Raw genomic sequence first — 13,155 nt, 5'->3', positions numbered from 1 at the left:
TGATTGGGCAACCACGAGGGGCTGTGGGCCATCAGCAGCAGCAGAATTGTATTCAACCACAATCTATAACCTCATGGCCCGGGATATCCTCAACTCTATCATTACCACCAGGCCAGGGGGATTAACCCTGGTTCAGTGAAGAATGCAAGAGGGCACACCAGCAGCAGCACCAGGCATACCTAAAAATGAGGTTCCAACCTGGTGAAGCTACGATACTGGACTGAGTGCATGCCAAATAGCATAATCCAACATGCAATAGACAGAGCTAAGAGATTCGATAACTAACATCAGTTCTAAGCTCTGCAGTCCTGCCACATCCAGTTGTGATTGGTGGGGGACAATTAAACAACTCACAGAAGGAGGCGGCTCCACAAATTCCCCATTCTCAACGATGGGAGGGCCCAGCACATCAGTGCAAAAGATAAAGCTGAAGCATTTGCAACCTTCAGCCGGAAATGCCAACTGGATGATCCACCTCGGCCACCTTGGGGGTCCCCAGCATCACAAATGCCAGTCTTCAGTCAATTTGATTCACTCCACATGATATCAAGAAATGACTGAAGACAGTGGGTACTGCAAAGGTTATGGGTCCTGACAATATTCAGGAAATAGTACTGAAGATTGGTCCTCTGGAACTTGCTGCAGCTCTAGCCAAGCTGTTCCAGTACAGCTACAACACTGGCATCTACCTGGCAATGTAGAAAATTGCCCCTTTATGTCCTGTCCAACGCAGCCAATTACTACCCCATTAGTCTGCTTTCAATCGTCAATAAAGTGATAGGAGGGGTCATCAATAGTGCTATCAAGAGGCACTTGCTTAGCAATAACCTGCTGACTGACACTCAGTTTGTGTTCCACCAGGAGAACTCTGCTCCTGACCTCATTACAGCCTTGGTCCAAACATGGACAAAAGAGCTGAACTCCAGAGGTGAGGTGAGAGCGGCTGCCCTTGACACCAGCATTTCGCTGAGTGTGGCATCAAGAAGCTCTAGCAAAACTGGAGTCAATGGGAATCAGGGGAAAAATTCTCTGCTGGTTGGAGTCATATCTAGCACAAAGGAAGATGGTTGTGGTTGTTGGAGGTCAATCATCTCAATTCCAAGACATCACTGCAGGGATTCCTCATGGCAGTGTCCTGGGGATAACCATCTTCAGCTGCTTCATCAAAGATCTTTCTTTCATCAATAGGTCAGAAGTGGGGATGTCCGCTGATCATTGCACAATGTTCAACGTAATTTGCAACTCCTCAGACACTGAAGCAGTCCATGTCCAAATGCAGCAGGACCTGGACAATATCCAGGCTTGGCCTGACAAGTGGCAATAGCATTTGCACCACACAAGTGTCAGGCAATGTCCATCTCCATCTCCAACAAGAGAGAATCTAACCATCGCCCCTTGTCATTCAATGACATTACCATCACTAAATTCCCCACTATCAACATCCTGGGGGCTTACCATTGACCAGAAATTGAAATGGACTAGCCATATAAATACAGCGGCTACAGGAGCAGGTCAGGGGCTAGGAATCCTGTGGTGAGTAAATCACCTCTTGACTCCCCAAAGCCTGTCCGCCATCTAGAAGACACAAGTCAGGAGTGTGATGGAATATTCTCCACTTACCTGGATGAGTGTAGCTCCAATATCACTCAAGCTTGACACCATCCAGGCAGCCCGCTTGATTGACGCATCATCCACAAACATTCACTCCCACCACTGCCAAATGCAGTGGCAGTAGTGTGTACCATCTACAGATGCACTGCAGGAAATCACTAAGCCTCCTTAGACAGTACTTTCCAAACCCATGACCATTACCAGAAGGACAAGGACAGCAGCCATATGGGGGAACACCACCACCTGGGAGTTCCCCTCCAAGCCACTCACCATCCTGGCTTGGAAATATATTGCCGTTCCCTCACTGTCGCTGGGTCAAAGTCCTGGAACTCCCTTCCTAACAGCACTGTGGGTGCACCTACACCACATGGGTCGCAGCGGTTCAAGAAGACAGCTCCTCACCACCTTCTCAAAGGCAATTAGGGATGGGCAATAAATGCTGACTTAGCCAGCGACGCCCACATCCCCTGAATAAAAAAAAAGTTAATTTACGTGTGGCATAACTAGAAAAGTGAAAATAATCAGAAAAAGATCACACTATTATTCAAAATATGCTCAACCTGTTAGAACAGGTTAATGGCATCACACTAAATGTATGGTCTTATTGAGCTTAACTTACCGTAACTCCAGTCCAAAAAGTACACCCCAATGTCCTGCTTGTTGTGGCAGAAGCGTGAAGCCACACAGGTGTAATTCTTTCTCCTTGATTGAAAGAACACAAAAATATGCATAAAGAATATAAGTCGCACACAAGAAATAAAACCGATTTTAAAAAGTAAATGCTTCAACATTCTGACAAAATTCCTAATATCAAAAAAGCATCTTTTTAAAATTTAGAAACTGCAATGAAATGTGCTAAAATCTAATTTCATTGGCCTAAAATATTGAAATCCAAGTGACCCAATTACTTCATCCACAACAGACCAAGCATAGTTCATCCAATGGAGAAAAAGGTAGACTTTCTGCTGCTATGACAGGATATTGCTAGAGGTCCCAGTTTTAAACAGTAAATTGTGAAGTTTGTGCTCAAGTTAAAAAAAGTGAACAGTTGCCTTCTTATAGGTACACGCCCAAAGTTCGCTGGCAGGTGCTCACCTGCTCCTTGGATATACGTTTGCCTGCCTTTTTGGATCAGTTCCTTTCTTTGCACCATCAGGCATGCCCACTATGAGCACCACGGTAATAGTTAAGCATTGGAAAATGTCAATTTTTCCTTTCTTGTCAAAAAACAAATTGCAAAAATAGGGTAAAAGAAACATTGAGTCTGGGGGCGTGGCAGGGAGGAATACTGAAAACTCACTTCATGCCTTAACACAAGTGCATGTCCTGAATTGTGCCACTCATGCTGCCAGAAGGTTTCTTCAGCTTCAAAACTAATTATGAATAGTTCAATTATAAAGCTGTTGAGATAAAATCAAGAATACCAATGCAAAGTTCCTGACAATTCAAGATGATGAAATATCTTTCAAATCCATAACATGAATTTATTCAATACCATGTCATACCAGTCAGTATAACTGCATGTTATCTTCCAAATAAACTAGTTTTTAAAAAATAAACTTGTTAAATTTCAAAATGATTTATTGGTTTATCCACATATTTTTTGAATATGATTCTGTTATTAGCCACTATAAGCCAAGTATAATTTTCTGTAATTTGCAAAATAGCATTAAAGCAGTTATCTTTCCAACAAAGATATCTAGATATGCATGAGATTGGTACTTTTGCTACACACACTGCCAACCATTTACAATTGATTGGGATGTCAAACTGATCCTCTATAGATGTTGCTGCTGGTTTCAGAAAGGGTAGGGAAGCAACATATGTCCTTTCCTTCCTTGCAAATTCTGGCAGGGAAATATAAAGAAGCCCAATGAAAAAGAGTATTTTAAAAAATTAGACTTCTGCAAGAATCATATGGGGAGCAACCAAGGCCTGTGGGCCCTGTTTTGGGGGTGGGGGTAGGAGCAGTAATGTTGGGGGGGCTGGGGCCACTGAGGAGCTGGGTGGGGTCTGGGAGAGGTGAGTAAGGTTGGCGGAACCACCAGAGGCTGGGGGTGGACGGGAGCACTGAGGACTCTAGGGGTGAGGGGCCGGAGAACAGGGAACACCGAGGGATGCTAAGGGGGGGGCGGAGGGAGAGGATGCACTGAGAGGGGGCAGGAAGTGGGTTTATGCCTGGGAGAGCGGGAAGGGAGGATGTGCTTGGGAGAGTGGGAAGGGGGGATGTGCTTGGGGGAGACGGAAGGGGGGGATATGCCCGGGGGAGACGGAAGGAGGGGATATGCCCGGGGGAGACGGAAGGGGGCGATACGCCTGGGGGAGCCGGAAAGGGGGGGGGGGGGGGGAATAGGAGAGATACGCCTGGGGGAGCCGGAAAGGGGGGGGGGGGGGGAGATACGCCTGGGGAAGCCAGAAAGGGGGGATACACCTAGGGGAGCCGGAAGGGGGGGATACACCTGGGGGAGCCGGAAGGGGGGGATACACCTGGGGGAGCCGGAAGGGGGGGATACACCTGGGGGAGCCGGAAGGGGGGGGGATAGGGGATACGCCTGGGTGAGCTAGAAAGGGGGATACGTCTGGGGGATCGGGAAGGAGGTGTATGTCTGGGGGAGCAGAAAGGGGGGTCGTGCTTGGGGAGGGGGGAGGTGTGCCTGGGGAGAGGAGCAGGGTGGGGTATCTAGGGGAGCGGGTGGGGGGGGGGAGAGAGAGAGAATGCGCGGGTCTTTGGAGATGGGGATGCCAGGGGGCTGCCTGGGAGAGCAGGAAGGGGGGTGGAATATGCCTGTGAGAGCGGGAAGGGGGGATATGCCTGGGGGAGTGGAAGGGGTGTCACGGGGGGTAGGGGGTCTGCTAGAGGGGGATCTTTGTGGGAGCAGGAGGGAGGGATGCGCGGGGTGGGGCGGGTGGCCCGGGATTTGGTGACTGGACAAAGCCCCCGCTCTCTCCCACGGAGTTGTCTCGGGAACTGATTGAAAGTTCTTGTTGTTGGGAAGGGGCGGGGGTGAAGTTGCCTGTCATCGCAGTGAGTGAGCAGCCTCCGGCGCCGCCTCGAACTCTCCCCCAACACCGGGGAAGGGCGGGACTCCCAGCCGGGCGGCGGCTTCAACCACCCCCCCCTCCTCCTCCTCCTCCCCCTCCAGACCACCCCGAGACCGGCCCCGCCCCTGCCGTCGCGAGCCGGGGCCCAGTCGGGATGGAGGCCCCACCTTCCCGGCCCCTGAGACCGTTAGCCGTACTGGCCTGGCCTGGCCTGGTCCGGCCCAGCGCAGCGCGGTCCGGACTCCGCCGGCTGGCCTGACTCGGAGCCGGGCCGCTGATTGTTCCCCCTGGCCCTGGCTCACCCTCTGTCTGTCTGTCTCTCTCGCTCCGGCTGCTGTCCGTTTGCGGCGCGCGGATCCGGTGATTGTGGAACGCGGCGGGGGAATCGTCCGGCGCAGCACGTCACAATGCCCTCCGCTCCTCGGCCAATGGGGGCCGAGCTCCGGCAGCCAATCCACCCCCTCCCCCCTGCCCGTCAACATTCCAGAGGGCGAGGCGCGTGAGGGGCGGTAGCGCTTTGTGCTGCTGGGCGGCTCAGAGCCGGGTCAGTGGGAGCGACACAGACAGGCTGCAGCGTCCAAATCCCCAATCTTTGCAGATTTCGGAGCCAAACATCTCTGAAAATGTCTCATTCATTTCTAAAACAATGAAGCATTGTACAATATGTATGCTGTATTTGGTGGAAGACATTTTACTGGTTATATTGACATTGAATTATACTATATATAAATAAACTTTTGGTAAAATATCTAATTGTTTAGTATTGCTAAAACCATATTCTATGTAAGTTGAGTTGCAAATTTGTTTTTGCACCGAAGGATAACGCAGTTACATTTCATGAAAAGAATATCTTTCCCTCAAGTAAGGCTTGAGAAGTCTGCATAACAATATCCAACATTTCTCAACTGATGCTCTGACCAAAGGTCATAGAATAATAGAATGGTTGCAGCACAGAAGCAGGTCTTTCGGCCAGTCATGTCCTTGCCAACCCTCTTCAACAGCAACTCTGCTGCAAGATCCAGTCCCAATCTCCTGTCCTTTTCACATAGCCCTTTTTATCCCATTCTTGTTTGAAAGTCACAATTGAATCTGCCTCTTCTGCACTCCATTCCAGATTCCAACCGTTCAGTACACAAAAATACTTGTCCTCACGGTGCTGTTGCTTCTTTTGCCAATCGCCTGTTTGGTTGGAGAAGTTGTCCTCTCTCATCCTTGGGAGAGCTCACCACACTGCAATCCCTCAGATCCTATTGCAAGCCTCCAAATAAGAACGAGAAACCTGGGCCCCCTTCCCCAAGTTTCCTCTCAGTTTCTGTGGCTCCTGCAGCCTCAAAATGCCAAGTGCTCATGAAATTTTCTGAAGCATGCTGTGGTCCCTACAATTAGAAATTGTCTCTGACAGAATGGGTGTATCGCCCCATCCATCCTTCCTAATTGGTTGGGGAGCCCAGAGGTGGGCTGACATTTGGGTTTGTCCCGGGGAGCGGGAGGAAGGACAACAGCAGACTGGGACTCTGTTCAGAGTCTCATTCCAGCCCCAAAAATAGCTCCACTGTTCCAGTAGGAACTAAGGTGAGAAGATTCCAGCCATTAATTCTATTTCTCTCTCTCCACAGGTGCTGCCAGACCTGCTATGTATTTTCAACATTTTCTATTTTCCTCCCAGATATCCAGCATCCATCGTATTTAGCTTTTGTCATAACAGTCTTACTTAGGTAAATAGGATTGATTATACACAGAGTTTAGATAATTTGTTTTATTTTCCATACGTTCCCACACATGATAATTGCAAGATTTGAACTTTGCTTCCTTACTGCTGTTTAATCCAAGCACTTGCATATTCCATTACCACACTACAAAGTATATACAATGCAAAAACAGGCCATTTACCCTAACAGGTCTATGGTGTGTGTTTATGCTCCACACCAGTCCCCTCCCACCCTTCACATGACCCTGTCAACAATACTCTTCTAATCATTTTTGCCATTATGTGTTTATTTGCTTCTGCTTAAATGCATCTATGCTATTTACCTCAGTCCAATATGGTTAACCCCTTATCCTGAGAGTATAATCTAACCAACGGATCAGATCTAAGCTCTGAAGTCTTGCGTGAATGGTGGTGGACAATTAAACAGCTCACTGGAGGAGAAGGCTCCACAAATATCCACATCCTCAATGATAGGGGACCCCAACACATCAGTGCAAAAAACATGACAGAAGCATTTGCAACCATCTTCAGCCAGAAGTGCTGAGTGGATGATCCATCTTGGCCTCCTCCTGAGGTCCCCAGCTTCCTTCTGTGCTGTACATTTCTATGCCTAAGCCATATATTATCTTTAGTAACAGCCGTGAAATGAGATCTACATTCTATGGAAAACCATAGTGGAAACTTTGGGCCAGATCTTGATGGAGCAGTGCATCTTGCGGAGTAGCTGATTAGTTAGGCTTCTCTCTGGAAACACATATATGAAAACGATATGTCTGCACAAAAATCTTGTGCTTCATAACTTGCCGCAAATGAGCTGATAACGGTATGGTGAGGACCATGTTGCATCTAGGGCCTCGGTGACTGACGAGACCAGTAGCGTATCTCCTTAACCATTGTGAAATAAAGGTTGAGAAAAATCAGGAAGGTCTAATAAATGCATTTTTAAATATATGGTTGAAAAAATAAAGTTAATCATTATCTACTCTGGCAAAATAAATGAATACATGTTAAAATAACCAATACCTACCTTGAGACAAGTTTTGATTTATTCAACATGAGTGCCTTTGTAGTATCAGCCAACAAGATGCACTCCTCTCTGCTCACTCCATTGTATTATGCCTGCAAAGTGCCCCATCTAGTGATTACTTTGGAAAGTGCAAATAAATGGTCATTAAATTCAAGCATTCAGATTTGTATCTCATTTTTAAGCGAGAGTGAATTTTTTTCCCGAGAGTGAGCATTAGCTTGGAAAAATAGCTATTTTGTTTCCTAAGTGCTGACTGTGAAATTCAACTGTAATGAGACCAGATTCGAGATTGTGCAAATTCGAGGAATGTGAATTTTGGGTGCAGGTAAGATAGCCCATCTCTCTCATAAACAAGGTGCACCTATTATAAAGTCCAAAGGGGATTGTTAGTCCCACATTTTAATCTTGCTTTTGATGATGCACTTGCTGAATATTTGACCAGTTGTTTTCTGGGCCCATCAGAAATCACCTTATAGACATTCTTACACTGGTATGTCAGTCACTAAATCCAGTGGTACAAATGCTAACCTAAATAGTCAAGATCTTTAAACAACAACTACTGAACTACTGGTCTACTGTACTATTAACTTTAAATGATTCTAATGCATCATCTTGCAATGTTCTCAACCATTAAAAATCAAACTAGTGCCGGGTAACATGTCTTGCCTGCTTTTGACCATTCATGGGGCTCCGCCTTTCCGAGCTTTGCAACAATGCAAAAAGGCAATGAAAAATACATGAAATTAAACAGAAGAATGCACTTGTTAAAGTGGTTTGCTTTCTACTAATGTCATTCTAAGCTGACCTGTTTGAGGATTATTTGTTTTTCAAATAATCAAGCTATATAAATTGTTGTTTGTCATGAAGGCCTGAAATCTTATAAGCATTCATTCTTCCTCAGTCTGGCCAACTGAATAAAGAGCTTTTTACTGTGACATTATGACTTCATATAACTTTACCAAATGGACGGAAATTTCCACCTTCAAATTTATCTAATTTGTTGTGCAGTACTGGTAGTGCAAGGACACCCCTTTGATATTTTCCAATCTAAATTATGGCACGCAGGGAACAACGACATGGAAATGGAGCTTCCTGGATTGGCTTGAAAATAAGAATCTGATTTTTACTGTAGCAACATGACAAGGATTTAATTCCCTTAGAAAATGTTCTTAAAATGTCTACATCTGAAACCAAAGTCAAAAGGGAAAGTAGTGAGCCAAGGCCAAGCATATTAGTATTGGATCAGGAAGTCTTAATTTTAACTTACATCTATTTATATAAGAACTGAGTTTTGACAGTTTTGATTTACTTAGTTATTATTTTGTCATTAAACTAGCTTGATGATCTAATTTATGGGATAAAATAATCAGCTAATATTTCGATGATGGTTCCAATATACCATATCACAAAAGATACAAAAACCTTTTCACTGTTTGGTACAGGGTGTAGCTCCTTTGAGTATCATTTAGGAATTATATTTTTAAACCATTGTTTTACTCCAAAAGCTATGCAAGATAGTTTTTCCAAAGTATCAGTTCTGATCTCAATGCCATAACATTGCAAAAACAATCTGATTAACTATAATAATGAACCATAATGTAATACAGCACATTTATCAGCATTTCAAAGTTTTGTAGCCATATGTTTACGTGACACTGGATATCCTTGAGCTACTAGCTTGTGTAATTAGATTATATAACATGCTTATGCAAATCTCATGAAAATCAGAAAACATTATTTTTTAGTTATGTTGTATTACGAGGATGGATAAAAGACAAGAATATTATGAGTTACTCTAATTCTGAGCTGAATTTTCCAAAGCTACTTTCAGATTAAGCTGGTACAGTGGATGTAATTTTTTGTTAACTAGAATACAAAAAGTTAGTAATCTAAGACAGGCACAATCTGAAAATTAATTCATCGAAGAATATCATTTTCTATCATGACCAGATCTCAAGCTATTGCAGCTATAATGCATAAATCATGATTTTGTTGGAGAAGCAAATTTTTTTTTGCTGTTTTTCATCGGTATAAAAGATATTTTTTTCCATCGATATGCTTCAGATTTCCAGCTTCAAGCAGCAGTGACCTGAGAACCTAGTTATAGGTCAAACCTTTCTGGAATGTATTGGAATAGTTGCTTTTCATTAGTGTGTACTGCTGTTCTGAAAATTCTTAAACAATTTATATAAATGATTTGGATGAAGGTACCGATGTTATAGTTGCTAAATTTGTTGACGATACAGATAGGTAGGAAAGTAAGTTGTGAAGAGGACATAAGGAGGCTACAAAAGAATATGGATAGGTTAGGAGAGTGGGCAAAGATCTGGCAAATGGAGTATAACGTGGGAAAATGCGAGGTTGTCCATTTTGGCAGGATGAATAATAAATAATAAAACAGGAGCATATTATCTAAATGGTGAGAGATTGCAGAGCTCTGAGATGCAGAGGGATCTGGGTGTACTGGTACATGAATCACAAAAGGTGCAGCAAGTAATTAGCAAAGCTAAAAAATGTTATCATTTATTACAGAGGGAATTAAATACAAGAGTAGGGAGGTTATGCTTCAGTTATACAGGGCATTGGTGAGGCCACATCTGGAGTACAGTGTACAGTATTGGTCTCCTTATTTAGGGAAAAATGCACATGCATTGGAAGCAATTCAGAAAAGGTTTACTAGATTAATACCTGGAATGGGCAGGTTGTATTTATGAGGAAAGGCTGGACAGGCTAGGCTTGTATCTGCTGGAATTCAGAAAAATAAGAGGCGACTTGATTGAAACATATAAGATTGTGAGACCACTTGACAGGGTGGATGTGGAAAGGATGTTTCCCCTCGTGGGAAAATCTAGAACTAGGGGCCACTGTTTCAAAATAAGAGGTCACCCATTTCGGACAGAGATAAGGAAAAAGTTTTTCTTTCAGAGGGTTGAAACACTTTGGAATTCTCTTCCTTAAAAGATGGGTGAGGCAGAGTCTTTGAAGGCAGAAGTAGATAGATTCTTGATAAACAAGGGGGTGAAAAGTTATCAGGGGTAGACAGGATTGTGAAACTGAGGTTAAAATTGGATCAGCCATGAACTTACTGAAAGGTGGAGCAGACATGAAGGGCCATGTTCATAAAATCCTGAAACCATCAGGGATGAATTAGCAATGTCTCCTTGTCAGGACAGCTCTTTACCATATGTTGAGATACGTAATAAATCAAATTTGTTCTAGGCCATCTAGGTTAGAAATGTATTGTCTTTGTGTGCAATCAAAATTACATATACTTAAGATGCTTTTGACAATACTTTATTTCATATCCCCAAAATGAATTAAAAGTGAGGATCAATACTGATTTTGGAAACCTGACTTCATTTTTGATGTCACTACAGTTAAATATCTTATAGATACTTACAGACAAGGCTTGCAAGGCTATATTCGCCAGGTACTGTATCTCAGCAAGGAATCAATATTTTGGTGCATGGAAGGTAGAAAATTGCAAACTTTAAAAAATGAAATAGAAAATTTGTTTTGAATGAAGAACGAGTTAAGAGAAGGAAACCGAGCAATGACTTGATTTCAGCTGAATGTCAGAAGCTCAAAAAGCCATTTTGCAAATATCATTGAATTCATTCAATGTGGAATGAATACTCTCAAAAATAAATTTACATATATGTGTACATTGTTTCTCTTCAATTCTGTAATTCTCTAGAAAATGATGCTATCATATTGAAAAATGTAAACAAGGCTCAACTTAGAGATATGGCAACAGAAACTTAGAGGAATCACCACCTTTGGAGATTGTCTTCAGCTTGAGCAGTATATTAAAATCCATTCAGAAATATTTGGAATCCAAAAATCCTTGCATGTAATTTAGATCTGGAGCTTTCATCTTCTGCGCTGGTCTAACAAGAAGTAGTACAGTCCATAGAGTTGTTTTTGACCAGAATGTCTCTTCTAACAATAAAGGCCCCTTTGAAATTCTACATGACAGTAAGAGCAATCACCAGAACACCTGAATATCCTATCTTGCCCACACAGATGGATTACTTCAGGTGAAATGGTCATGATCAGAAAAACGACCATACCTAGCAGATGTTAGGCAAAATTAAGCAGTAAACATCACATCCACTCAAAGTAAATGTGAGCAGTTCGGATCATTCTTTTTAATGAATTTTGTGTTCATCAAAGAGAGGAATGTTTGCTTTGGTTACTTTAGGCAGTGTTAGTATCAGGTTAGATATTGCATAGTAAAGCTGCTTCTTCTCTACCCAAGACTCAGAACATTTAAAAAATTTCCAACATCAGCCATCCAATTTGATTTAAATCGTTAGTTCAGTGGCAACTTAGGAACAGTTTGTGTCGTAGTCCCTTGATCATTAGAAATTTCATTACAGGCTGCCCAGGCTCACCACAGGATCCTCATAGCCAATTGAGGAGGCTTTCATTCTCTCAGTTTAGGATTAGATTTGAACCTGGGTTCCAGAGGGACAGACCAATGTCTAATTTGGCCCAACCCTTCCACATTCTTAAGTTTTAAATCTGTGCTTTTGAACATTTTGGGATAACTAGTGGAGATTGGATGCTGACTTTAAAAAAATATGCAATTCAAGTTGATTAATTAAAACAATAGTTGAACTGTTTATGTATAAATGTCAATATTGCAAACTATAGGAGACCAATGGACATACAATCTAATAGATAATGATTGTTGCCATTCTTAATTGGCAGGGGTGGGGGGTGGTGGAGGAAATGGAGAGAGAAGGAAGGAGGAGAAACGTACATGACATTGGAGTCAGAGAAATGTTAAGTATATGGATTGCTGGGTAGGAGGTGGTTACAGGGATCAAGAGAAGCAAGGCCATGAGAGTATATAAATACGATGATGACAATTTTAAATTTAAAGTTTTGGGGGCCGGAAGCCAATGTGTGTCAGCAGGGACAGTATGATGATAGAGTGCAGCTTGGGCCAGGATTTCCCAGTCGGCGAGTGGTGGGGGGTGCACGCACACCGGGGGTGGGGGGGTGGGGGGGGGGCGGGGGGGTGGGCAGGGCCCGCTCACCTACGTGTAAAATGATGCGGGATGACATTGGGTGGAACTCCCAATTTCACCCCGCCTCATTTAAATTTTCAGGTGGGCAGGAACTCAGCAGAATCAACTGTGCACCTGCCAACCTGTCAATGGCCAATTGAGGCCACTGACTAAGTCATTAATGGACCTGCCCGTCCAACCTTAAGGTTGGCGGGCAGGCCAGGAGCCCTGGCATAAATTAGAAAAAGCATGAAACCTCATCCACGGGTGGGATTAGGTTTCATGTAGGTTTTTAAATTTTTAATAAAAGTGTTAATGAAAGTGATGAACATGTCCCTAGAGGGGATTTTTTTTTCTATTGTTAACATTTTTAAATTTGACGCCAATCTCCTTGAGGCAGCACTTAGCCTCAGGGAAATGAGTGCGCTCTTTCACATGCATGCACGAAAGAGCGCACTCTTGGCTTAGGGATACACCCCCGCCTGTACAGGGAGTGCATAGCGCTTTCTTGCAAACGTCACGCTGGGCGGGCCTTAATTGGCCCACCCACGTAAAATGGCAGTGCATCCACGCGCCTGCTCCTAAACGTCCCCCCCAATGGAGGGAAAATTCTGCCCTTAGTGGCATCTGTCCTATCCTGCACCAAGTTTTTGATGAGCTAAAACTTATGGAGGATGGGTGATAGGAAACAGGCCGGAACAGCAATGCAGTCATTGAGTCCGGAGATGACAAAGGCACGGATGAGGGTT

At 43.8% G+C, this 13,155-nt stretch overlaps 1 protein-coding gene across 1 annotated transcript in view; it reads right to left on the bottom strand.

Moving 5' to 3' along the window:
• LOC121281049 (uncharacterized protein KIAA0232-like) overlaps window positions 1–2,971 on the bottom strand; it is a 59,102-nt gene extending 56,131 nt beyond the window's left edge. The window contains exons 1-2 of the mRNA XM_041193648.1: window positions 2,912–2,971; window positions 2,231–2,313 (exon numbers count right to left, since the gene is read on the bottom strand). The gene's annotated coding sequence lies outside the window, so the exon portion shown is untranslated. The remainder of the gene's footprint in view (window positions 1–2,230; window positions 2,314–2,911) is intronic.
• Between the last annotated feature and the right edge of the window lie 10,184 nt (window positions 2,972–13,155).

This window comes from Carcharodon carcharias, chromosome 8 (assembly GCF_017639515.1).
Source record: "Carcharodon carcharias isolate sCarCar2 chromosome 8, sCarCar2.pri, whole genome shotgun sequence".
NCBI classification, from domain to species: domain Eukaryota; kingdom Metazoa; phylum Chordata; class Chondrichthyes; order Lamniformes; family Lamnidae; genus Carcharodon; species Carcharodon carcharias.
The sequence above is the reverse complement of the archived record's forward strand: the minus strand, read 5'-3'. Positions and strand labels throughout refer to the sequence as shown.